Below are 25,335 nucleotides of genomic sequence, written 5' to 3'. Positions count from 1 at the left end.
GACCTTCAGGGTGTTGCTGAAACACAGAAATTACATCGGGATTGAATACAACATGCACCATGCGGACTTTTCTCCATGATATTAATGTCTCATACTGTCTACGCTTTGATCAACTTCTGGGAGACCAGTAGTAGTTTTTGAAGCACATCTGGATGCATTCTGTAATCTGCGGACCTTCAGAGTGTTCATGAAACACAGAAATTTCATCGGGATTGACTAGAATAGGCACCGGGCGGACTTTACTACATGGGAGTAATGTCTCAAACTGTCTACGCTTTGATCGTTTCCTGGAAGACCAGTCGTAATATCCGAAACACATCTAGAGGCATTCTATAACCTGTGGACCTTCAGAGTATAGATGAAACACAGGAATTGCATCGGGATTATATACAACAGATACCATGATGAACTTTCTCCTTGGGAGATATGTCTCAAACTGTCTACGAATTTTGATCGATTCCTCGAAGACCAGTAGTAGTTTTCAATCACATCTGGAGGCATTCTGTGATCTGTGGACCTTCAGAGTGTTGATGATACACAGAAATAGCATCGGGATTGAATACAACAAGCACCATGCGGACTATTCTCCAAGGGTGTAATGTCTCAAACTGTCTACGCTTTGCTCGTTCCCTGGAAGATCCTAAGCACATCAGGAGGCATTCTGTAATCTGTCGACCTTCAGAGTGCTCATAAACACAGAAATTGCTTTAGAAACGAATAGAACAGGCACCATGCAAACTTTTCTCAATGAGAGTAATGTCTCAAACGGTCTACGCATTGATCGACTTCTGGGAGACCAGTAGGATTTTTTGAAGCACATCAGTAAGCATTCTGTAGTCTTTGGACATTCAGAGTGTTGATGAAACACAGAAAGTGCATCAGGATTGAATACAACAGGCAACATGCGGACTTTTCTCCATGTTAGTAATGTCTCAAACTGTCTACGATTTGATCGTTGCCTTGAAGACCAGTAGTAGTTTCTGAAGCACATCTGTAGGCATTCCGTAATCTGAGGACCTTCAGAGTGTTGATGAAACTCAGAAATTGCATCGGGATTGAATACAACATGCACCATGCGACCTTATCTCCATGGGAATATTGTCTCAAACAGACTACGCTTTGATCGTTCCCAGGAAGACCAGTAGTAGTTTATAAGGCACATCTGGAGGCATTCTGTAATCTTTCTGCCTTCAGAGTGTTGATGAAACACAGAAAATGCATCGGGATTGAATGAAACAATCACCATGCGGGCTTTTCTCCATGGGAGTAATGTCTCAAACCGTCTACGTTTTGATCGTTCCCCCGAAGACCATTAGTAGTTTCCGAAGCAAATCAGGAGGCATTGTGTAATCTGTACCTTCAGAGTGTTCATAAACACAGAAATTGCATCGGAATTGAGTAGAACAGGCACCATGCGGAATTTTCTCATTGAGATTAATGTCTCAAACTGTCTACGCTTTGATCGTTAACTGGAAGACCAGTAACAGTTTCCGAAGCACATCTGGAGGCATTCTGTAATCTCTTTACGTTCAGAGTGTTGATGGAACACAGAAATTGCATCGGGATTTAATACAACATGCACCATGCGGTCCTTTCTCCATGGGAGTAATGTCTCGAACTGTCTACGTTATGATCGATTCCTGGTAGACCAGTAGTAGATTCAGAATCACATCTGGAGGCAATCTGTAATCTATGGACCTTCAGAGTGTTGATGAAACACAGGAATTGCATCGGGATTTGATCGATTCCTGGAAGCAAAGTAGTAGTTTAAAAGGCACATCTTAAGGCATTCTGTAACCTTTGGGCCTTCAGAGTGATGGTGAAACGCAGAAATTGCATCGGGATTTAATACAACAAGAACCATGCGGACTTTTCTCCATGGGAGTAATGTCACAAACTGTGTACGATTGATCGATTCCTGGAAGACCAGTAGTAGTTTCCGAACCACATCTGGAAGCATTCTGAATCTGTGCACCATCAGAGTGTTGATGAAACACAGAAATTGCATCGGGATTGAATACAACAGGCACCATGCGGACCTTTCTCCATGGGAGTAATGCCTTAAACTGACTACGCTTTGATCGTTCCCAGGACGACCAGTAGTAGTTTTTGAAGCACATCTGGAGGCATTCTGTAATCTTTGGACCTTCAGAGTGTTGATGAAACGCAGAAATTGCATCCGGATTGAATACAACAGCCACCATGCGGACTTTTCTCCATGGGAGTAGTCTTAAACTGTCTACGCTTTGATCGTTCCCTGGAAGACCAGTAGTAGTTTCCGAATCACATCTGGAGGCATTCTATAATCTGTGGACCATCAGAGTGTTGATGAAACACAGAGGTTGCTTCGGGATTGAATACAACAGGCACAATGCGGACTTTTCTCCATGGGAGTAATGTCTCAAACTGTCTACGCTTTCATCGTTCCCTGGAAGACCAGTAGTAGTTAATAAGGCACATCTGGAGGAATTCTGTAATCTGCCTTCAGAGTGTTGATGAAACAAAGAAATTGCATCGGGATTGAATAAAACAGGCACCATGCGGACTTTTCTCCGTGGGAGTAATGTCTAAAATTTCCTACGCTTTGATCGTTTCCTGGGAGACCAGTAGTAATATCCGAAGCACATCTGGAGGCATTCTGTAATCTGTGGGCCTTCAGAGTGTTGATGAAACACAGACATTGCATCGGGATTCAATACAACAGGCACCGAGCGGACTTTTCTCCATGGGAGTAATGTCTGAAACTGTCTACGTTTTGATCATTCCCTGGAAGGACAGTAGTAGTTTCCGAAGCACTTCTGGAGGCATTCTGTAATCTGTGGACCTTCACAGTTTTGATGGAACACAGAAATTTGATCGGGATTGAATACAACAGAAACCATGAGTACTTTTCTCCATGAGAGTAATGTCTCATACTGTATACGATTTGATCGATTCCTGGAAGCAAAGTAGTAGTTTAAAAGGCACATCTCGAAGCATTCTGAATCTGTGCACCATCAGAGTGTTGATAAAACACAGAAACTGCATCGGGATTAAATACAACAGGCACCATGCGGACCTTTCTCCATGAGAGTAATGCCTTAAACTGACTACGCTTTGATCGTTCCCAGGACGACCAGTGGTAGTTTCTGAAGCACATCTGGAGGCATTCTGTAATCTTTGGACCTTCAGAGTGTTGATGAAACACAGAATTTGCATCGGGATTGAATACAACAGGCACCATATGGACTTTTCTCCATGGGAGTAGTCTGAAACTGTCTACGCTTTCATCGTTCCCTGGAAGACCAGTAGTAGTTTCCGAAGCACATCTGGAGGCATTCTGTAATCTGTGGAACTTTTAAGAGTTGATGAAACACAGAAATTGCATCTGGATTGAATACAAAAGGTACCATGCGGACGTTTCTCAATGGGAAAAGGTCTCAAACTGTCTACGAAATTAGATTGATTCCTCGAAGACCAGTAGTTGTTTCCTAGGCACATCCAGAGTCATTCTGTAACCTGTGGACCTTGAGAGTGTTGATAAAACACAGAAATTGCATGGGGATTGAATATAACGGGCAACATGCGGACTTTTCTCCATGGGATCAATGTCTCAAACTGTCTACGCTTTGATCGTTAACTGGAAGACCAGTAACAGATTCCGAAGCACATCTGGAGGCATTCTGTAATCTGTTTACGTTCAGAGTGTTGATGGAACACAGAAATTGCACCGGGATTTAATACAACATGCACCATGCGGACCTTTCTCCGTGGGAGTAATGTCTCGAACTGTCTACGTTTTGATCGATTCCTGGTAGACCAGTAGTAGATTCTGAATCACATCTGGAGGCAATCTGTAATCTATGGACCTTCAGAGTGTTGATGAAACACAGGAATTGCATCGGGATTAAATAGAACAGCCACGATGAGTGCCTTACTCCATGCTAGAAATGTCTCAAACTGTCTATGAATTTTGATCGATTCCTCGAAGGCCAGTAGTAGCTTCCGAAGCACATCTGGAGGCATTCCGTAATCTGAGGACCTTCAGAGTGTTGATGAAACACAGAATTTGCTCGGGATTTAATACAACATGCACCATGCAGTCTTTTCTCCATGGGAGTAGTGTCTCAACCAGACTAAACTTTGATCGTTCCCTGGAAGACCAGTAGTAGTTTATAAGGCACATCTGGAGGCATTATGTAATCTGCCTTTTGAGTGTTGATGATACACAGAAATTGCATCGGGATTGAATAAAACAGGCACCATGCGGACTTTTCTCAATGGGAGTAATGTCTAAAATTGTCTACGCTTTGATCGTTTCCTGGGAGACCAGTAGTAATATCCGATGCACATCTGGAGGCATTCTGTAATCTGTGGACCTTCACAGTTTTGATGAAACATAGAAATTTGATCGGGATTGAATACAACAGGAACCATGCGGACTTTTCTCCATGGGAGTAATGTCACAAACTGTGTACGATTGATCGATTCCTAGAAGACCAGTAGTAGTTTCCGAACCACATCTGGAAGCATTCTGAATCTGTGCACCATCAGAGTGTTGATGAAACACAGAAATTGCATCGGGATTGAATACAACAGGCACCATGCGGACCTTTCTCCTTTGGAGTAATGCCTTAAACTGACTACGCTTTGATCGTTCCCAGGACGACCAGTAGTAGTTTTTGAAGCACATCTGGAGGCATTCTGTAATCTTTCCACCTTCAGAGTGTTGATGAAACACAGAAATTGCGGCGGGATTGAATAGAACAGGCTCCATGCAGACTTTTATCCATGGGAGTAATGTCTACAACTGTCTACGTTTTGATCCTTCCCTAGCAGACCAGTAGTAAATTCCGAAGCACATCTTGAGGCATTCTGTAATCTGTGAACAATCAGAGTGTTGATGAAACACAGAAATTGGAACGGGATTGTATACAACAGGTACTATGTGAACTTTTCTCCATGAGAGTATTGTTTCAAACTGTGAACGATTTGATCGATTCCTGGGAGACCAGTAGTAGTTTAAAAGGCACATCTGGAAGCAATCTGTAATCTTTGGGATTTCAGAGTGTTGGTGAAAAGCAGAAATTTCATCGGGATTGAATACAACAGGAACCATGCAGACTTTTCTCCATGGGAGTAATGTCTCAAACTGTGTACGATTTGATCGATTCCTGGATGACCAGTAGTAGTTTCCGAACCACATCTGGAAGCATTCTGAATCTGTGCAGCTTCACAATGTTGATGAAACACAGAAATTGCATCGGGATTGAATACAACAGGCTCCATGCAGACTTTTCTCCATAAGCGTAATGTCTCAAACTATCTACGCATTTATCGACTTCTGGGAGATCAGTAGGAGTTTTTGAAGCACATCTGGAGGCACTCTGTAATCTTTGGTCTTTCAGAGTGTTGATGAAACACAGAAATCGCATTACGATTGAATACAACGGGCACCAAGCGGTCTTTTCTCCATGGTAGTAATGACTCAAAGAGTCTACGCTTTGACCGCTTCCTGGATGACCAGTACTAGTTCACGAAGCACATCTGGAGGCATTCTGTAATCTTTGGACTCTCAGAGTGTTCATGAAACACAGAAATTGCTTCGGGATTGAATAGAACAGGCACCATGCAGACTTTTCTCCATGGGAGTAACGTCTCAAACTATGTACAATTTGATCGATTCTTGGTAGACCAGTAGTAGTTTCCGAACCACATCTCGAGGCATTCTGAATCAGTGCACCTTCAGAGTGTTGATGAAACACAGAGATTGCATCGGGATTGAATACAACAGGCACCATGCGGACTTCTCTCCATGGCAGTACGCTTTGGTCGATTCCTGGAAGATCAGTAGTAGTTTCAGAAACACATCTGGAGGCATTCTGTAATCTGTGGACCTTCAGAGTGTTGATGAAACACCGAAATTGCATCGGGAAGAATACAACTGGCACCGTGCGCACTTTTCTCCATAGAAGTAATGTCTAAAACTGTCTACGCTTTGATTGATTTATGGAAGACAATGAGTAGTTTCCAAGATACATCTGGAGTCATTCGGTAATCTGTGGACCTTCAGACTGTTGATGATACACAGATATTGCATCGGGATTGAATACAACAGGCACCATGCGGACTTCTCTCCATGGGAGTAATGTCTCAAACAGTCTACGCTTTGATCGTTCCCTGGAAGACCAGTAGTAGTTTCGATTCACATCTGGAGGCATTCGGTAAACTGTGGTTCTTCAAAGTTTGATGACACACAGAAATTCCGTTGTAATTGAATACAACAGTCACCATGGGAACTTTCCTCCATGGGAGTAATGTCTCAAACAGTCTACTCCTTTATCGTTCCCTGGAAGACCAGTGGTAGTTTCCGATGCACATCTGGAGGCATTCCGTAATCTGTGGACTATCAGAGTGTTTTTGAAACACTGAAATTGCATCGGGATTGAATACAACAGTCACCATGCGCACTTTCCTCCATGGGAGTAATGTCTCAAACAGTCTACGCCTTGATCGTTCCCTGGAAGACCAGTAGTAGTTTCCGAAGCACATCTGGAGGCATTCTGTAAATCTTTGGACCTTCAAAGTGTTGATGAAACACAGAAATTGCATCGGGATTGAATACAACAGGCACAAATCGTACATTTCTCCATTGGAGTAATTTCTCAAACAGTCTACGCTTTGATCGTTCCCTGGAAGACCAGTAGTTCTTTCCCATGCACATCTGGTATCATTCTGTAATCTGTGCACTATCAGAGTGTTGATGAAACACAGAAATTGCATCGGGATTGAATACATCAGTCACCATTCGCATTTTCCTCCATGGGAGTAATGTCTCAAACAGTCTACGCTTTGATCGTTCCCTGGAAGACCAGTAGTAGTTTCCGATGCACATCTGGAGGCATTCTGTAATCTGTGGACTAACTGAGTGTTGATGAAACACAGAAATTGCATCGGGATTGAATACAACAGTCACCATGCGCACTTTCTTCCATGCGAGTAATGTCTCAAACAGTCTACGCTTTGATCGTTTCCTCGAAGACCAGTAGTAGTTTCCGATGCACATCTGGGGCATTTTGTAATCTGTGGTTTATCAGAGTGTTGATGAAACACAGAAATTGCATCGTGATTGAATACAACAGTCACCATGGCACTTTCCTCCATGAGAGTAATGTCTCAAAGAGTCTATGCCTTTATCGTTTCCTGGAAGACCAGTAGTACTTTCCGATGCACATCTGGTATCATTCTGTAATCTGTGCACTATGAGAGTGTTGATGAAACACAGAAATTGCATCGTGATTGAATACAACAGTCACCATGCGCACTTTCCTCCACTGGAGTAATGTCTCAACAGTCTACGCTTTGATCGTTCCCGGTAAGACCAGTAGTAGTTTCCGATGCACATCTGGTGGCATTCTGTAAGCTGTGGACTATCAGAGTGTTGATGAAACACATAAATTGCATCGGGATTGAATACAACATTCACCATTCGCATTTTCCTCCGTGGGAGTAATGTCTCAAACAGTCTACGCTTTGATCGTTCCCTGGAAGACCAGTAGTAGTTTCCGATGCACATCTGGAGGCATTCTGTAATCTGTGGACTAACTGAGTGTTGATGAAACACAGAAATTGCATCGGGATTGAATACAACAGTCACCATGCGCACTTTCTTCCACGGGAGTAATGTCTCAAACAGTCTGTGCTTTGATCGTTTCCTCGAAGACCAGTAGTAGTTTCCGATGCACATCTGGAGGCATTCTGTAATTTGTGGACCTTCAAAGGTTTGATGAAACACAGAAATTGCATCGTGATTGAATACAACAGTCACCATGCGCATTTTCCTCCATGGCAGTAATGCCTCAAACAGTCTACGCTTTGGTCGTTCCGAGGAAGACCAGTGGTAGTTTCCGACGCACATCTGGATTCAATCTTTAATCTGTGGACTATCAGAGTGTTGATAAAACACAGAAATTGCATCGGGATTGAATACAACAGTCAATATGCGCTTTTTCCCCGACGGGAGTAATGTCTGAAACAGTCTACGCTTTGATCGTTCCCTGGAAGACCTGTAGTAGGTTCCGATGCACATCTGGAGGCATTCTGTAAATTGTGGACCTTCAAAGTGTTGATGAAACACAGAAATTGCATCGTGATTGAATACAACAGTCACCATGAGTACTTTCCTCCATGGGAGTAATGTCTCAAACAGTCAACGCTTTGATCGTTCCCTGGAAGACCAGTAGTAGTTTCGATTCACATCTGGAGGCATTCGGTAAACTGTGGTTCTTCAAAGTTAATGACACACAGAAATTGCGTCGTAATTGAATACAACAGTCACCATGGGAACTTTCATCCATGGGAGTAATGTCTCAAACATTCTACTACTTTATCGTTCCCTGGAAGACCAGTAGTAGTTTCCGATGCACATCTGGAGGCATTCTGTAATCTGTGGACTATCAGAGTGTTTTTGAAACACTGAAATTGCATCGGGATTGAATACAACAGTCACCATGCGCACTTTCCTCCATGGGAGTAATGTCTCAAACAGACTACGCCTTGATCGTTCCCTATAAGACCAGTAGTAGTTTCCGATGCACATTTGGAGGCATTCTGTAATCTTTGGACCTTCAAAGTGTTGATGAAACACAGAAATTGCACCGGGATTGAATACAACAGTCACCATGCGCACTTTCCTCCACAGGAGTAATGTCTCAACAGTCTACGCTTTGATCGTACCCTGTAAGACCAGTAGTAGTTTCCGATGCACATCTGGTATCATTCTGTAAGCTGTGGACTATCAGAGTGTTCATGAAACACAGAAATTGCATCGGGATTGAATACAACAGTCACCATTCGCATTTTTCTCTATGGGAGTAATGTCTCAAACAGTCTACGCTTTGACCGTTCCCTGGAAGACCAGTAGTAGTTTCCGATGCACATCTGGAGGCATTCTGTAATCTGTGGACTAACTGAGTGTTGATGAAACACAGAAATTGCATCGGGATTGAATACAACAGTCACCAGCGCACTTTCTTCCACGGGAGTAATGTCTCAAACAGTCTATGCTTTGATCGTTTCCTCGAAGACCAGTACTAGTTTCCGATGCACATCTGGAGGCATTCTGTAATCTGTGGACCTTCAAAGGGTTGATGAAACACAGAAGTCGCATCGTGATTGAATACAACTGTCACCATGCGCATTTTCCTCCATGGGAGTAATGCCTCAAACAGTCTACGCTTTGATCGTTCCCGGGAAGACCAGTAGTAGTTTCCGATGCACATCTGGATTCAATCTGTAATCTGTGGACTATCAGAGTGTTAATGAAACACAGAAATTGCATCGGGATTGAATACAACAGTCACCATGCGCACTTCCCCCGACGGGAATAATGTCTGAAAGAGTCTATGATTTGATCGTTCCCTCGAAGTCCAGTAGTAGTTTCCGATGCACATCTGGAGGCATTCTGTAATCTGTGGACCTTCAAAGTGTTGTTGAAACACAGAAATTTCATCGGGATTGAATACAACAGTCACCATGAGCACTTTCCTCCATGGGAGTAATGTCTCAAACAGTCTACGCTTTGATCGTTCCCTGGAAGACCAGTAGTAGTTTCCGAGGCACATCTGGAGGCATTCTGTGATCTGTGGACCTTCAGAGTGTTGGTGAAACGCAGAAATTGCAAAGGGATTGAATAAAATAGGTACCATGCAGACTTTTCTCCATGGGAGTAATGTCTAAAACTGTGAACGATTTGATCGATTCCTGGAAGACCAGTAGTAGTTCGCGAAGCACATCTGGAGGCATTCTGTAATCTGTGGACCTTCAGAGTGTTGGTGAACGCAGAAATTGCATCGGGATTGAATACAACAGGCAAAATGCGGTCTTTTCTCCATACACGTAATGACTCAAACTATCTACGCTTTGATTGACTTCTGGGAGACCAGTAGGAGTTTTTGAAGCACATCTGTAGGTATTCTGTGATCTTTGGACCTTCAGAGTGCTGATGAAACACAGAAATTCCATCGGGATAGAATATAACAGGCACCATGCGGAATTGTCTCAATGGGAGTAATCTCTCAAAATGACTACGCTATGATCGTTACCTGGAAGACAAGTAGTAGTTTCCGAAGCTCATCTGGAGGCATTCTGTATTCTGTGGACCTTCGGAGTGTTCATTAAACACAGAAATTGCATCTGGATTGAATAGAACAGTCACCATGCGGACTTTTCTCCATTAGAGTAATGTCTCAAACTGTCTACGCTCTGATCGTTTCCTGGAAGACCAGTAGTTGTTTGCGAAGCACATCTGTAGGCAATCTGTAATCTGTTCACTTTCAGAGTGTTGATGAAACAAAGATATTTCATCGGGATTGACCACAACAGGATCCATGCGACTTTTCTCCATAGGCATAATGACTCAAACGGTCTACGCTTTGATCGACTTCTGGGAGACCAGTAGGAGTTTTTGAACCACATCAGTAGGCATTCTGTAATATTTGGGCCTTCAGAGTGTTGGTGAAACGCAAAAAATTGCAAAGGGATCGAATACAACAGGAACCATGCGGACTTTTCTCAATGGGTGTAATGTCTCAAACTGTGTACGATTTGATCGATTCCTGGAAGACCAGTAGTTGTTAGCGAAGCACATCTGTAGGCAATCTGTAATCTGTTCACTTTCAGAGTGTCGATGAAACAAAGATACTGCATCGGGATTGAACACAACAGGATCCATGCGGACTTTTCTCCATAGGCATAATGACTCAAACTGTCTACGCTTTGATCGACTTCTGGGAGACCAGTAGGAGTTTTTGAACCACATCTGTAGGCATTCTGTAATCTTTCGACCTTCAGAGTTTTGATGAAACACAGAGAGTACATCGGGATTGAATACAACAGGCACCATGAGTACTTTTTTCCATGAGAGTAATGTCTCAAACTGTCTACGCTTTGATCGTTCCCTGTAAGACCAGTGGTAGTTTCCGAAGCGCATCTGGAGGCGTTCTGTATTCTGTGGACATTCAGAGTGTTGATGAAACACAGATATGGGATAGCGATTGAATACAACAGGCACCAATGCGTACTTTTCTCCATAGGAGTAATGTCTCAAAGTGTCTAGGCTTTGATCGTTACCTGGAAGACCAGTAGAAGTTTTCGAAGCACATCTGGTGGCATTCTGTAACCTGTGGACCTTCAGAGTGTTGATGATACAGAGAAAATGCATCGGGATTGAATACAACAGGCACCATGCGCACTTTTCTCAATGAGAGTAATGTCTCCAACGGTCTACGCTTTGATCGACTTCTGGGAGACCAGTAGGAGTTTTTGAAGCACATCTGTAGGCATTCTGTAATCTTAGGACATTCTGAGTGTTGATGAAACACAGAAATTGCTTCGGGATTGAATACAACAGGCACCATGCGGACTTTACTCCATGAGAGTAATGTCTCAACGTATTTACGCTTTGATCGTTCCCTGAAAGACCAGTAGTAGTATCCGAAGCACATCTAGAGGCATTCTATAACCTGTGGGCCTTCAGAGTATAGATGAAACACAGGAATTGCATCGGGATTAAATACAACACATACCATGATGATCTTTCTCCTTGGGAGATATGTCTCAAACTGTCTACGAATTTTGATCGATTCCTCGAAGACCAGTAGTATTTTTCAATCACATCTGGAGGCATTCTGTGATCTGTGGACCTTCAGAGTGTTGATGATACACAGAAATTGCATCGGGATTGAATACAACAGGCACCATGCCGACTATTCTCCACGGGTGTAATGTCTCAAACTGTCTACGCTTTGCTCGTTCCCTGGAAGATCAGTAGTACTTTCGTAAGCACATCAGGAGGCATTCTGTAATCTGTCGACCTTCAGAGTGCTCAAAAACACAGAAATTGCTTTAGAAATGAATAGAACAGGCACCATGCTGACTTTTCTCAATGAGAGTAATGTCTCAAACGGTCTACGCATTGATCGACTTCTGGGAGACCAGTAGGAGTTTTTGAAGCACATCTGTAAGCATTCTGTAGTCTTTGGACATTCAGAGTGTCGATTAAACACCGAAAGTGCATCGGGATTGAATACAACAGGCACCATGCGGACTTTTCTCCATGAGAGTAATGTCTCAACGTATCTACGCTTTGATCGTTCCCTGGAAGACCAGTAGTAATTTTCGAAGCACAGCTGGAGGCATTCTGTAATCTGTGGACTTTCACAGTGTTGATGATACACGGAAATTGCATCGGGATTGTATACATCAGGCACCATGCGGACTTCTCTCCATGGGAGTAATGTCTCAAACTGTCTTCGCTTTTGATTATTCCCTGGAAAACCAGTAGTAGTTTCCCAAGCACATCTGGAGGCATTCTGTATTCTGTGGACCTTCACAGTGTTGATGAAACACAGAAATAGGATTGCGATTGAATACAACAGGCACCATGCGTACATGTCTCCATAGGAGTAATGTCTCAAAGTGGCTACGTTTTGATCGTTACCTGGAAGACCAGTAGTAGTTTTCGAAGCACATCTGGAGGCATTCTGTATTCTGGGGACCTTCAGAGTGTTGATGATACACAGAAATTGCATCGGGATTGAGTACAAGAGGTACCATGCGGACTTTTCTCCATGATAGTAATTTCTCCTACGGTCTACGTTTTGATCGTTCCCCCGAAGACCATTAGTAGTTTCCGAAGCAAATCAGGAGGCATTCTGTAATCTGTGGACCTTCAGTATGTCCATAAACACAGAAATTGCATCGGAAATGAATAGAACAGGCACCATGCGCACTTTTCTCAATGAGAGTAATGTCTCCAACGGTCTACGCTTTGATCGACTTCTTGGAGACCAGTAGGAGTTTTTGAAGCACATCTGTAGGCATTCTGTAATCTTAGGACATTCTGAGTGTTGATAAAACACAGAAATTGCTTCGGGATTGAATACAACAGGCACCATGCGGATTTTTCTCAATGAGAGTAATGTCTAAGACTGTCTACGCTTTGATCGTTAACTGGAAGACCAGTAGTAGTTTCCAAGTCACATCTGGAGGCATTCTGTAATCTGTGGACCTTCAGAGTGTTGATGAAACAGGGAAATTGCATCGGGATTGAATACATCAGGCACCTTGCGAACTTCTCTCCATGGGAGTAATGTCCCAAACTGTCTACAGTTTTATCGTTCCCTGGAAGACCAGTAGTAGTTTCCGTAGCACATCTGGATGCATTGTGTATTCTGAGGACCTTCACAGTGTTCATGAAACACAGAAATTTGATCGGGATTGAATACAACAGGCACCATGCGTACTTTTCTCAATAGGAGTAATGTCTCAAAGTGTCTACGATTTGATCGTTACCTGGAAGACCAGTAGTAGTTTCCGAAGCACGTCTGGAGGCTTTCTGTAATCTGTGGAACTTCAGATTGTTGATGAAACACAGAAATTCCATCGGGATTGAATACAACAGGCACCATGCTTACTTTTCTCCATAGGAGTAATGTCTCAAACTGTCTACGCTTTGATCGTTTCCTGGAAGACCAGTCGTAATATCCGAAGCACATCTAGAGGCATTCTATAACCTGTGGACCTTCAGAGTATAGATGAAACACAGGAATTGCATCGGGATTAAATACAACAGATACCATGATGATCTTTCTCCTTGGGAGATATGTCTCAAACTGTCTACGAATTTTGATCGATTCCTCGAAGACCAGTAGTAGTATTCAATCACATCTGGAGGCATACTGTGATCTGTGGACCTTCAGAGTGTTGATGATACACAGAAATTGCATCGGGATTGAATACAACAGGCACCATGCGGACTATTCTCCACGTGTGTAATGTTTCAAACTGTCTACGCTTTGCTCGTTCCCTGGAAGATCAGTAGTACTTTCCTAAGCACATCAGGAGCCATTCTGTAATCTGTCGACCTTCAGAGTGCTCATAAACACAGAAATTGCTTTAGAAACGATTAGAACAGGCAACATGCGAACTTTTCTCAATGAGAGTAATGTCTCAAACGGTCTACGCATTGATCGACTTCTTTGAGACCAGTAGGAGTTTTTGAAGCACATCTGTAAGCATTCTGTAGTCTTTGGACATTCAGAGTGTTGATGAAACACAGAAAGTGCATCAGGATTGAATACAACAGGCAACATGCGGACTTTTCTCCATGAGAGTAATGTCTCAACGTATCTACGCTTTGATCGATCCCTGGAAGACGAGTAGTAATTTCCGAAGCACATCTGGAGGCATTCTGTAATCTGTGGACATTCGGAGTGTTGATGAAACACGGAAATTGCATCGGGATTGAATACATCAGGCACCATGCGGACTTCTCTCCATGGGAGTAATGTCTCAAACTGTCTTCGTTTTGATCATTCCTTGGAAAACCAGTAGTAGTTTCCCAAGCACATCTGGAGGCATTCTGTATTCTGTGGACCTTCACAGTGTTGATGAAACACAGAAATAGGATTGGGATTGAATACAACAGGCACCATTCGTACATGTCTCCATAGGAGTAAAGTCTCAAAGTGGCTACATTTTGATCATTCCTTGGAAAACCAGTAGTAGTATCCGAAGCACATCTGGAGGCATTCTGTATTCTGTGGAACTTCACAGTGTTGATGAAACACAGAAATAAGATCGGGATTGAATACAACAGGCACCATGCGGACTTTTCTCCATGGGAGTAATGTCTCAAACTGTCTACGCTTTGATCGTTTCCTGGAAGACGCATTCTGTAATCTGAGGAACTTCAGAGTGTTGATTACATAAGGGAATCGCATCGGGATTGAATACAACGGGCACCATGCGGACTTTACTACATGGGAGTAATGTCTCAAACTGTCTACGCTTTGATCGTTCCCTGGAAGAGCTGTAGTAATTTTCGAAGGACCTCTGGAGGCATTTTGTAATCTGTGGATCTTCAGAGTGTTGATGAAACACAGAAATTGCATTGGGATTGAATACAACAGGCACCATGCAAACTTTTCTCCATGGGAGAAATGTCTCAAACTGTCTACGAATTTGAATCGATTCCTCGAAGACCAGTAGTAGTGTCCGAAGCACATCCTGACTCATTCTGTAATCTATGGACATAGAGAGTGTTGATGAAATATAGAAATTGCATCGGGATTGAATACAACATGCACCATGCGGTCTTTTCTCCATGGGAGTAATGTCTCAAACAGAATACGCTTTGATCGTTCCCTGAAAGACCAGTAGTAGTTTATAAGGCACATCTGGAGGCATTCTGTAATCTGCCTTCAGAGTGTTGACGAAACCCAGAAATAGCATCGGGATTGAATACAAAAGGCACCATGCGGACTTATCTCCATGGGAGTAACGTCTCCAAATGTCTACGCTTTGATCGTTCCCTGGAAGACCAGTGGTAGTTTCCGAAGCACATCTGGTGGCATTCTGTATTCCGTGGACCTTCACAGTGTTGGTGAAACACACAAATTAAATAGGGATTGAATACAACAGGCACCATGTGGACTTTTCTCCATGGGAGTAATGTCTCAAACTCTCTACGCTTTGATCGTTCCCTGGAAGACAAGTAGTAGTTTTCAAGGCACATCTGGAGGCATTCTGTAATCTGTGGACCTTCAGAGTGTTGATGAAACACAGAAATTGCATCGGGATTGAATACAACAGGAACCGTGCTGACTTCTCTCCATGGGAGTTGTCTCAAACTGTCTACGCTTTGATCTTCCCTAGAAGAACAGTAGTAGCTTCCGAAGCACATCTGGAACCATTATGTAATCTGTGGAACTTTAGAGTGTTGATGAAACACAGATGTTGCATCTGGATTGAATACAACAGGCACAATGCGTACTATTCTCCATGGGAAAATGTCTCAAACTGTCTACGAAATTTGATCGATTCCTCGAAGAACAGTAGTAGTTTCCGAAGCACATCCTGAGTCATTCTGTAATTTGTGGACCTTGAGAGTGTTGATAAAACACAAAAATTCCATGGGGATTCAATACAACAGGCAACATGCGGACTTTTCTCAATGGGAGTAATGTCTAAAAGTGTGCTCGATTTGATCCATTCCTTCAAGATAAGTAGCAGTTTCCGAAGCACATCTGGAGGCATTCTGTAATCAGTAGACCTTCCGAGTGTTGATGAAACATAGAAATTGCATCGGGATGAATACTACAGGCACCTTGCGGACTTTTCTCCATGGGAGTAATGTCTCAAACTCTCTACGCTTTGATCTTTCCTGGAAGGCCACAAGTAGTTTGCGAAGCACATCTGGATGCATTCTGTAATCTGTAGACCTTCAGAGTGTTGTTGAAACACAGAATTGCATCGCGATTGAATAGAAAAGGCACCATGCGAACATTTATACATGGGAGTAATGTCTCATACTGTCTACCCATTGATCGTTCCCTGGAAGACCAGTAGGAGTTTCCGAAGCACATCTGGAGGCATTCTGTAATCTGTGGACATTCGGAGTGTTGATGAAACACAGAAATTGCATCGGGATTAAATACAACATGCACCTTGGAGCATTCTGTAATCTTTGGAACTTCAGAGTGTAGATGATACACAATAAGCTCATCGGGATGGATTACAACAGGCACCAAGCGTACTTTTCTCCATGAGAGTAATGTCTCAAACTGTCTACCCTTTGATCGTTCCCTGGAAGACCAGTAGTAGTTTCCGAAGCACATCTGTAGGCATTCTGTATTTTGTGGAACTTCACAGTGTTGATGAAACACAGAAATTCAATCGGGATTGAACACAACAGGCACCATGAGGACTTTTCTCCATGATATTAATGTCTCAAACTGTCTACGCTTTGATCGTTCCCCTGGGAGACCAGTAGTAGTTTCCGAAACAAATCTGGAGGCATTCTGTAATCTGTGGACCTTCAGAGTGTTCATGAAACACAGAAATTGCATCGGGATTGACTAGAAGAGGCACCTTGCGGACTTTACTACATGGGAGTAATGTCTCAAACTGTATACGCTTTGATCGTTCAATGGAAGACCAGTAGTAGATTGCGAAGCACATCTGGAGGCATTCTGTAATCTGTATACATTCAGAGTGTTGATGGAACACAGAAATTGCATCTGTGGACCTTCAGAATGTTCATGAAACACAGAAATTGCATCGGGATTGACTAGAAGAGGCACCATGCGGACTTTACTACATGGGAGTAATGTCTCAAACTGTATACGCTTTGATCGTTCCCTGGGAGACCAGTAGTAGTTTCCGAAACACATCTGGAGGCGTTCTGTAATCTGTGGACCTTCAGAGTGTACATGAAACACAGAAATTGCATCGCGATTGACTAGAAGAGGCACCATGCGGTCTTTACTACTTGGGAGTTATGTCTCAATCTGTATACGCTTTGATCGTTCCCTGGAAGAGCAGTAGTAGTTTGCGAAGCACATCTGGAGGCATTCTGTAATCTGTTTACATTCAGAGTGTTGACGGAACACAGAGATTGCATCGGGATTGAATACAACAAGCATCAAATGGACATTTCTCCATGGGAGTAATGTCTCCAACTGTCTACGCTTTGATCGTTCATTGGAAGACCAGTAGTAATTTCCGCAGCACATCTGGAGGTATTCTGTAACCTGTGGACCTTCAGAGTATTAATGAAACGCAGAAATTGCATCGAGATTGAATACAACAGGCTCCATGCGTACTTTTCTCCATAGGCGTAATGTCTCAAACTGTCTACGACTTGATCAGCTCCTGGGAGACCAGTAGTAGTTTTCGAAGCACATCTAGAGGCATTCTGTAATCTTTGGAACTTCAGAGTGTAGATGAAACACATAAAGCTCATCGGGATGGATTACAACAGGCACCATGCGGACTTTTCTCCATGAGAGTATTGTCTCAAACTGTCTACGCTTTGATCGTTCCCTGGAAGACCAGTAGTAGTTTCCGAAGCACATCTGTAGGCATTCTGTGTTTTGTCGAACTTCACAGTGTTGATGAAACACAGAAATTGAATCGGGATTGAATACAACAGGCACCATGAGGACTTTTCTCCATGATATTAAAGTCTCAAACTGTCTACGCTTTGATCACTCCCTGGGAGACCAGTAGTAGTTTCCGAAGCACATCTGGAGGCATTCTGAAATCTGTGGACCTTCAGAGTGTTCATGACACAGAAATTGCATCGGGATTGACTAGAAGAGGCACCATGCGGACTTTAGTACATGGGAGTAATGTCTCAAACTGTATACGCTTTGATCGTTCCCTGGGAGACCAGTAGTAGTTTCCGAAACACATCTGGAGGCGTTCTGTAATCTGTGGACCTTCAGAGTGTACATGAAACACAGAAATTGCATCGCGATTGACTAGAAGAGGCACCATGGGGTCTTTACTACTTGGGAGTTATGTCTCAAACTGTATACGCTTGGATCGTTCCCTGGAAGAGCAGTAGTAGTTTGCGAAGCACATCTGGAGGCATTCTGTAATCTGTTTACATTCAGAGTGTTGATGGAACACAGAAATTCCATCGGGATTGAATACAACAAGCACCATGCGGACTTATCTACATGGGAGTAACGTCTAAAACTGTCTACGCTTTGATCGTTCATTGGAAGACCAGTAGTAATTTCCGAAGCACATCTGGAGACTTTCTGTAATTTGTGGACCTTCAGAGTGTTGATGAAACGCAGAAATGGCATCGAGATTGAATACAACAGGCTCCATGCGTACTTTTCTCCACGATAGAAATGTCTCAAACTGTCTACGCTTTGATCAACTTCTGGGAGACCAGTAGTTGTTTTTGAAGCATATCTGGATGCATTCTGTAATCTGTGGACCTTCAGAGTCTTCATGAAACACAGAAATTCTATCGGTATTGACTAGAAGAAGCACCCTGCGGACTTTTCTCATTGGGAGTAATGTCTCAAAGTGTGCTCGATTTGATCCATTCCTTTAAGATAAGTAGCAGTTTCCGAAGCACATCTGGAGGCATTCTGTAATCTGTGGACCTTCCGAGTGTTGATGAAACATAGAAATAGCATCGGGATTAATACTACAGGCACCTTGCTTTTTTCTATGTGAGTAATGTATCAACTGTCTACGGTTTGATCGTTCCCTGGAAGACCAATAGTACTTTTCGAATCACATCTGGGGGCATTCTGTAATCTGTGGACCTTGAGTGTTGATGAAACACAGAGACTGCTTCGGCATTTATTACAACAGACATCATGCGGACTTTTCTCCATGCGAGTAATGTCTCAAATTCTCTACGCTTTGGTCGTTCCTTTGAAGACAAGTAGTAGTTTCCAAGGCACATATGGAGGCATTCTGTAATATGTGGACCTTCAGGGTGTTGCTGAAACACAGAAATTACATCGGGATTGAATACAACATGCACCATGCGGACTTTTCTCCATTGGAGTAATGTCTCAAACTCTCTACGCTTTGATCTTTCCCTGGAAGGCCACAAGTAGTTTGCGAAGCACATCTGGATGCATTCTGTAATCTGTAGACCTTCAGAGTGTTGTTGAAACACAGAATTGCATCGGGATTGAATACAAAAGGCACCATGGGAACATTTATACACGGGAGTAATGTCTCATACTGTCTACCCATTGATTGTTCCCTGGAAGACCAGTAGGAGTTTCTGAAGCACATCTGAAGGCATACCGTAATCTGTAGACCTTCAGAGTGTTGATGAAACACATAAATTGCATCGGGATTAAATACAACATGCACCTTGGGGCATTCTGTAATCTTTGGAACTTCAGAGTGTAAATGAAACACATAAAGCTCATCGGGATGGATTACAACAGGCACCATGCGGACTTTTCTCCATGAGAGTAATGTCTCAAACTGTCTACCCTTTGATCGTTCCCTGGAAGACCAGTAGTAGTGTCCGAAGCACATCTGTAGGCATCTGTAGGCATTCTGTATTTTGTGGAACTTCACAGTGTAGATGAAACACAGAAATTAAATCGGGATGAATACAACAGGCACCATGAGGACTTTTCTCCATGATATTAATGTCTCAAACTGTCTACGCTTTGATCGTTCCCTGGGAGACCATTAGTAGTTTCCGAAACACATCTGGAGGCATTCTGTAATCTGTGGACCTTCCGAGTGTTGATGAAACACAGAAATTGCATCGGGATTGATTACAACAGGCTCCATGCGGACTTTTCTCCATAGGCGTAATGTCTCAAACTGTCTACGCTTTGATCAACTTCTGGGAGACCAGTAGTAGTTTTTGAAGCACATCTGGATGCATTCTGTAATCTGTGGACCTTCAGAGTGTTCATGAAACACAGAAATTGCATCGGGATTGACTAGAAGAGGCACCATGCGGCCTTTACTACATGGGAGTAATGTCTCAAACTTTATACGCTTTGATCGTTCCCTGGAAGAGCAGTAGTAGTTTGCGAAGCACACCTGGAGGCATTCTGTAATCTGTTTACATTCAGAGTGTTGATGGAACACAGAAATTGCATCGGGATTGAATACAACAAGCATCAAATGGACATTTCCCCATGGGAGTAATGTCTCCAACTGTCTACGCTTTGATCGTTCCCTGGAAGACCAGTAGTAGTTTCCGAAGCACATCTGTAGGCATTCTGTGTTTTGTCGAACTTCACAGTGTTGATGAAACACAGAAATTAAATCGGGATGAATACAACAGGCACCATGAGGACTTTTCTCCATGATATTAATGTCTCAAACTGTCTACGCTTTGATCGTTCCCTGGGAGACCATTAGTAGTTTCCGAAACACATCTGGAGGCATTCTGTAATCTGTGGACCTTCCGAGTGTTGATGAAACACAGAAATTGCATCGGGATTGATTACAACAGGCTCCATGCGGACTTTTCTCCATAGGCGTAATGTCTCAAACTGTCTACGCTTTGATCAACTTCTGGGAGACCAGTAGTAGTTTCCGAAGCACAATTGGAGGCATTCTGAAATCTGTGGACCTTCAGAGTGTTCATGACACAGAAATTGCATCGGGATTGACTAGAAGAGGCACCATGCGGACTTTACTACATGGGAGTAATGTCTCAAACTTTATACGCTTTGATCGTTCCCTGGAAGACCAGTAGTAGTTTGCGAAGCACATCTGGAGGCATTCTGTAATCTGTATACATTCAGAGTGTTGATGGAACACAGAAATTGCATCGGGATTGAATACAACAAGCACGATGCGGACTTATCTACATGGGAGTAATGTCTCCATCTGTCTACGCTTTGATCGTTCATTGGAAGACCAGTAGTAATTTCCGAAGCACATCTGGAGACTTTCTGTAATCTGTGGACCTTCAGAGTGTTGATGAAACACAGAAATTGCATCGAGATTGAATACAACAGGCTCCATGCGTACTTTTCTCCATGATAGTAATGTCTCAAACTGTGTACGATTTGATCGATTCCTGGAAGACCAGTAGTACATTCCGAACCACATCTGGAGACATTCTGTAATCTATGCACCTTCAGAGAGTTGATGAAACACAGAAATTCCATCGGGATTGATTACAACCGGCTTCATGTGGACTTTTCCCCATAGGCGTAATGTCTCAAACTGTCTACGCTTTGATCAACTTCTGTTAGACCAGTAGTAGTTTTTGAAGCACATCTGGATGCATTCTGTAATCTGTGGACCTTCAGAGTGTTCATGAAACACAGAAATTGCATCGGGATTGACTAGAAGAGGCACCATGCGGACTTTTCTCCATGGGAGTAATGTCTCAAAGTGTGCTCGATTTGATCCATTCCTTCAAGATAAGTAGCAGTTTCCGAAGCACATCTGGATGCATTCTGTAATCTGTGGACCTTCCGAGTGTTGATGAAACATAGAAATTGCATCGGGATGAATACTACGGGCACCTTGCTTTTTTCTATGTGAGTAATGTATCAACTGTCTACGGTTTGATCGTTCCCTGGAAGACCAATAGTAGTTTTCGAATCACATCTGGAGGCATTCTGTAATCTGTGGACCTTGAGTGTTGATGAAACACAGAGATTGCTTCGGCATTTATTACAACAGGCATCATGCGGACTTTTCTCCATGCGAGTAATGTCTCAAATTCTCTACGCTTTGATCGTTCGTTTGAAGTCAAGTAGTAGTTTCCAAGGCACATATGGAGGCATTCTGTAATATGTGGACCTTCAGGGTGTTGCTGAAACACAGAAATTACATCGGGATTGAATACAACATGCACCATGCGGACTTTTCTCCATGATATTAATGTCTCATACTGTCTACGCTTTGATCAACTTCTGGGAGACCAGTAGTAGTTTTTGAAGCACATCTGGATGCATTCTGTAATCTGCGGACCTTCAGAGTGTTCATGAAACACAGAAATTTCATCGGGATTGACTAGAATAGGCACCGGGCGGACTTTACTACATGGGAGTAATGTCTCAAACTGTCTACGCTTTGATCGTTTCCTGGAAGACCAGTCGTAATATCCGAAACACATCTAGAGGCATTCTATAACCTGTGGACCTTCAGAGTATAGATGAAACACAGGAATTGCATCGGGATTATATACAACAGATACCATGATGAACTTTCTCCTTGGGAGATATGTCTCAAACTGTCTACGAATTTTGATCGATTCCTCGAAGACCAGTAGTAGTTTTCAATCACATCTGGAGGCATTCTGTGATCTGTGGACCTTCAGAGTGTTGATGATACACAGAAATAGCATCGGGATTGAATACAACAAGCACCATGCGGACTATTCTCCAAGGGTGTAATGTCTCAAACTGTCTACGCTTTGCTCGTTCCCTGGAAGATCCTAAGCACATCAGGAGGCATTCTGTAATCTGTCGACCTTCAGAGTGCTCATAAACACAGAAATTGCTTTAGAAACGAATAGAACAGGCACCATGCAAACTTTTCTCAATGAGAGTAATGTCTCAAACGGTCTACGCATTGATCGACTTCTGGGAGACCAGTAGGATTTTTTGAAGCACATCTGTAAGCATTCTGTAGTCTTTGGACATTCAGAGTGTTGATGAAACACAGAAAGTGCATCAGGATTGAATACAACAGGCAACATGCGGACTTTTCTCCATGTTAGTAATGTCTCAAACTGTCTACGATTTGATCGTTGCCTTGAAGACCAGTAGTAGTTTCTGAAGCACATCTGTAGGCATTCCGTAATCTGAGGACCTTCAGAGTGTTGATGAAACTCAGAAATTGCATCGGGATTGAATACAACATGCACCATGCGACCTTATCTCCATGGGAATATTGTCTCAAACAGACTACGCTTTGATCGTTCCCAGGAAGACCAGTAGTAGTTTATAAGGCACATCTGGAGGCATTCTGTAATCTTTCTGCCTTCAGAGTGTTGATGAAACACAGAAAATGCATCGGGATTGAATGAAACAATCACCATGCGGGCTTTTCTCCATGGGAGTAATGTCTCAAACCGTCTACGTTTTGATCGTTCCCCCGAAGACCATTAGTAGTTTCCGAAGCAAATCAGGAGGCATTGTGTAATCTGTACCTTCAGAGTGTTCATAAACACAGAAATTGCATCGGAATTGAGTAGAACAGGCACCATGCGGAATTTTCTCATTGAGATTAATGTCTCAAACTGTCTACGCTTTGATCGTTAACTGGAAGACCAGTAACAGTTTCCGAAGCACATCTGGAGGCATTCTGTAATCTCTTTACGTTCAGAGTGTTGATGGAACACAGAAATTGCATCGGGATTTAATACAACATGCACCATGCGGTCCTTTCTCCATGGGAGTAATGTCTCGAACTGTCTACGTTATGATCGATTCCTGGTAGACCAGTAGTAGATTCAGAATCACATCTGGAGGCAATCTGTAATCTATGGACCTTCAGAGTGTTGATGAAACACAGGAATTGCATCGGGATTTGATCGATTCCTGGAAGCAAAGTAGTAGTTTAAAAGGCACATCTTAAGGCATTCTGTAACCTTTGGGCCTTCAGAGTGATGGTGAAACGCAGAAATTGCATCGGGATTTAATACAACAAGAACCATGCGGACTTTTCTCCATGGGAGTAATGTCACAAACTGTGTACGATTGATCGATTCCTGGAAGACCAGTAGTAGTTTCCGAACCACATCTGGAAGCATTCTGAATCTGTGCACCATCAGAGTGTTGATGAAACACAGAAATTGCATCGGGATTGAATACAACAGGCACCATGCGGACCTTTCTCCATGGGAGTAATGCCTTAAACTGACTACGCTTTGATCGTTCCCAGGACGACCAGTAGTAGTTTTTGAAGCACATCTGGAGGCATTCTGTAATCTTTGGACCTTCAGAGTGTTGATGAAACGCAGAAATTGCATCCGGATTGAATACAACAGCCACCATGCGGACTTTTCTCCATGGGAGTAGTCTTAAACTGTCTACGCTTTGATCGTTCCCTGGAAGACCAGTAGTAGTTTCCGAATCACATCTGGAGGCATTCTATAATCTGTGGACCATCAGAGTGTTGATGAAACACAGAGGTTGCTTCGGGATTGAATACAACAGGCACAATGCGGACTTTTCTCCATGGGAGTAATGTCTCAAACTGTCTACGCTTTCATCGTTCCCTGGAAGACCAGTAGTAGTTAATAAGGCACATCTGGAGGAATTCTGTAATCTGCCTTCAGAGTGTTGATGAAACAAAGAAATTGCATCGGGATTGAATAAAACAGGCACCATGCGGACTTTTCTCCGTGGGAGTAATGTCTAAAATTTCCTACGCTTTGATCGTTTCCTGGGAGACCAGTAGTAATATCCGAAGCACATCTGGAGGCATTCTGTAATCTGTGGGCCTTCAGAGTGTTGATGAAACACAGACATTGCATCGGGATTCAATACAACAGGCACCGAGCGGACTTTTCTCCATGGGAGTAATGTCTGAAACTGTCTACGTTTTGATCATTCCCTGGAAGGACAGTAGTAGTTTCCGAAGCACTTCTGGAGGCATTCTGTAATCTGTGGACCTTCACAGTTTTGATGGAACACAGAAATTTGATCGGGATTGAATACAACAGAAACCATGAGTACTTTTCTCCATGAGAGTAATGTCTCATACTGTATACGATTTGATCGATTCCTGGAAGCAAAGTAGTAGTTTAAAAGGCACATCTCGAAGCATTCTGAATCTGTGCACCATCAGAGTGTTGATAAAACACAGAAACTGCATCGGGATTAAATACAACAGGCACCATGCGGACCTTTCTCCATGAGAGTAATGCCTTAAACTGACTACGCTTTGATCGTTCCCAGGACGACCAGTGGTAGTTTCTGAAGCACATCTGGAGGCATTCTGTAATCTTTGGACCTTCAGAGTGTTGATGAAACACAGAATTTGCATCGGGATTGAATACAACAGGCACCATATGGACTTTTCTCCATGGGA

This window comes from Schistocerca gregaria, unplaced genomic scaffold (genome assembly GCF_023897955.1).
Source record: "Schistocerca gregaria isolate iqSchGreg1 unplaced genomic scaffold, iqSchGreg1.2 ptg000470l, whole genome shotgun sequence".
In the NCBI taxonomy this organism is placed as follows: Eukaryota; Metazoa; Arthropoda; class Insecta; order Orthoptera; family Acrididae; genus Schistocerca; species Schistocerca gregaria.
This window is presented reverse-complemented; position numbering follows the sequence as displayed.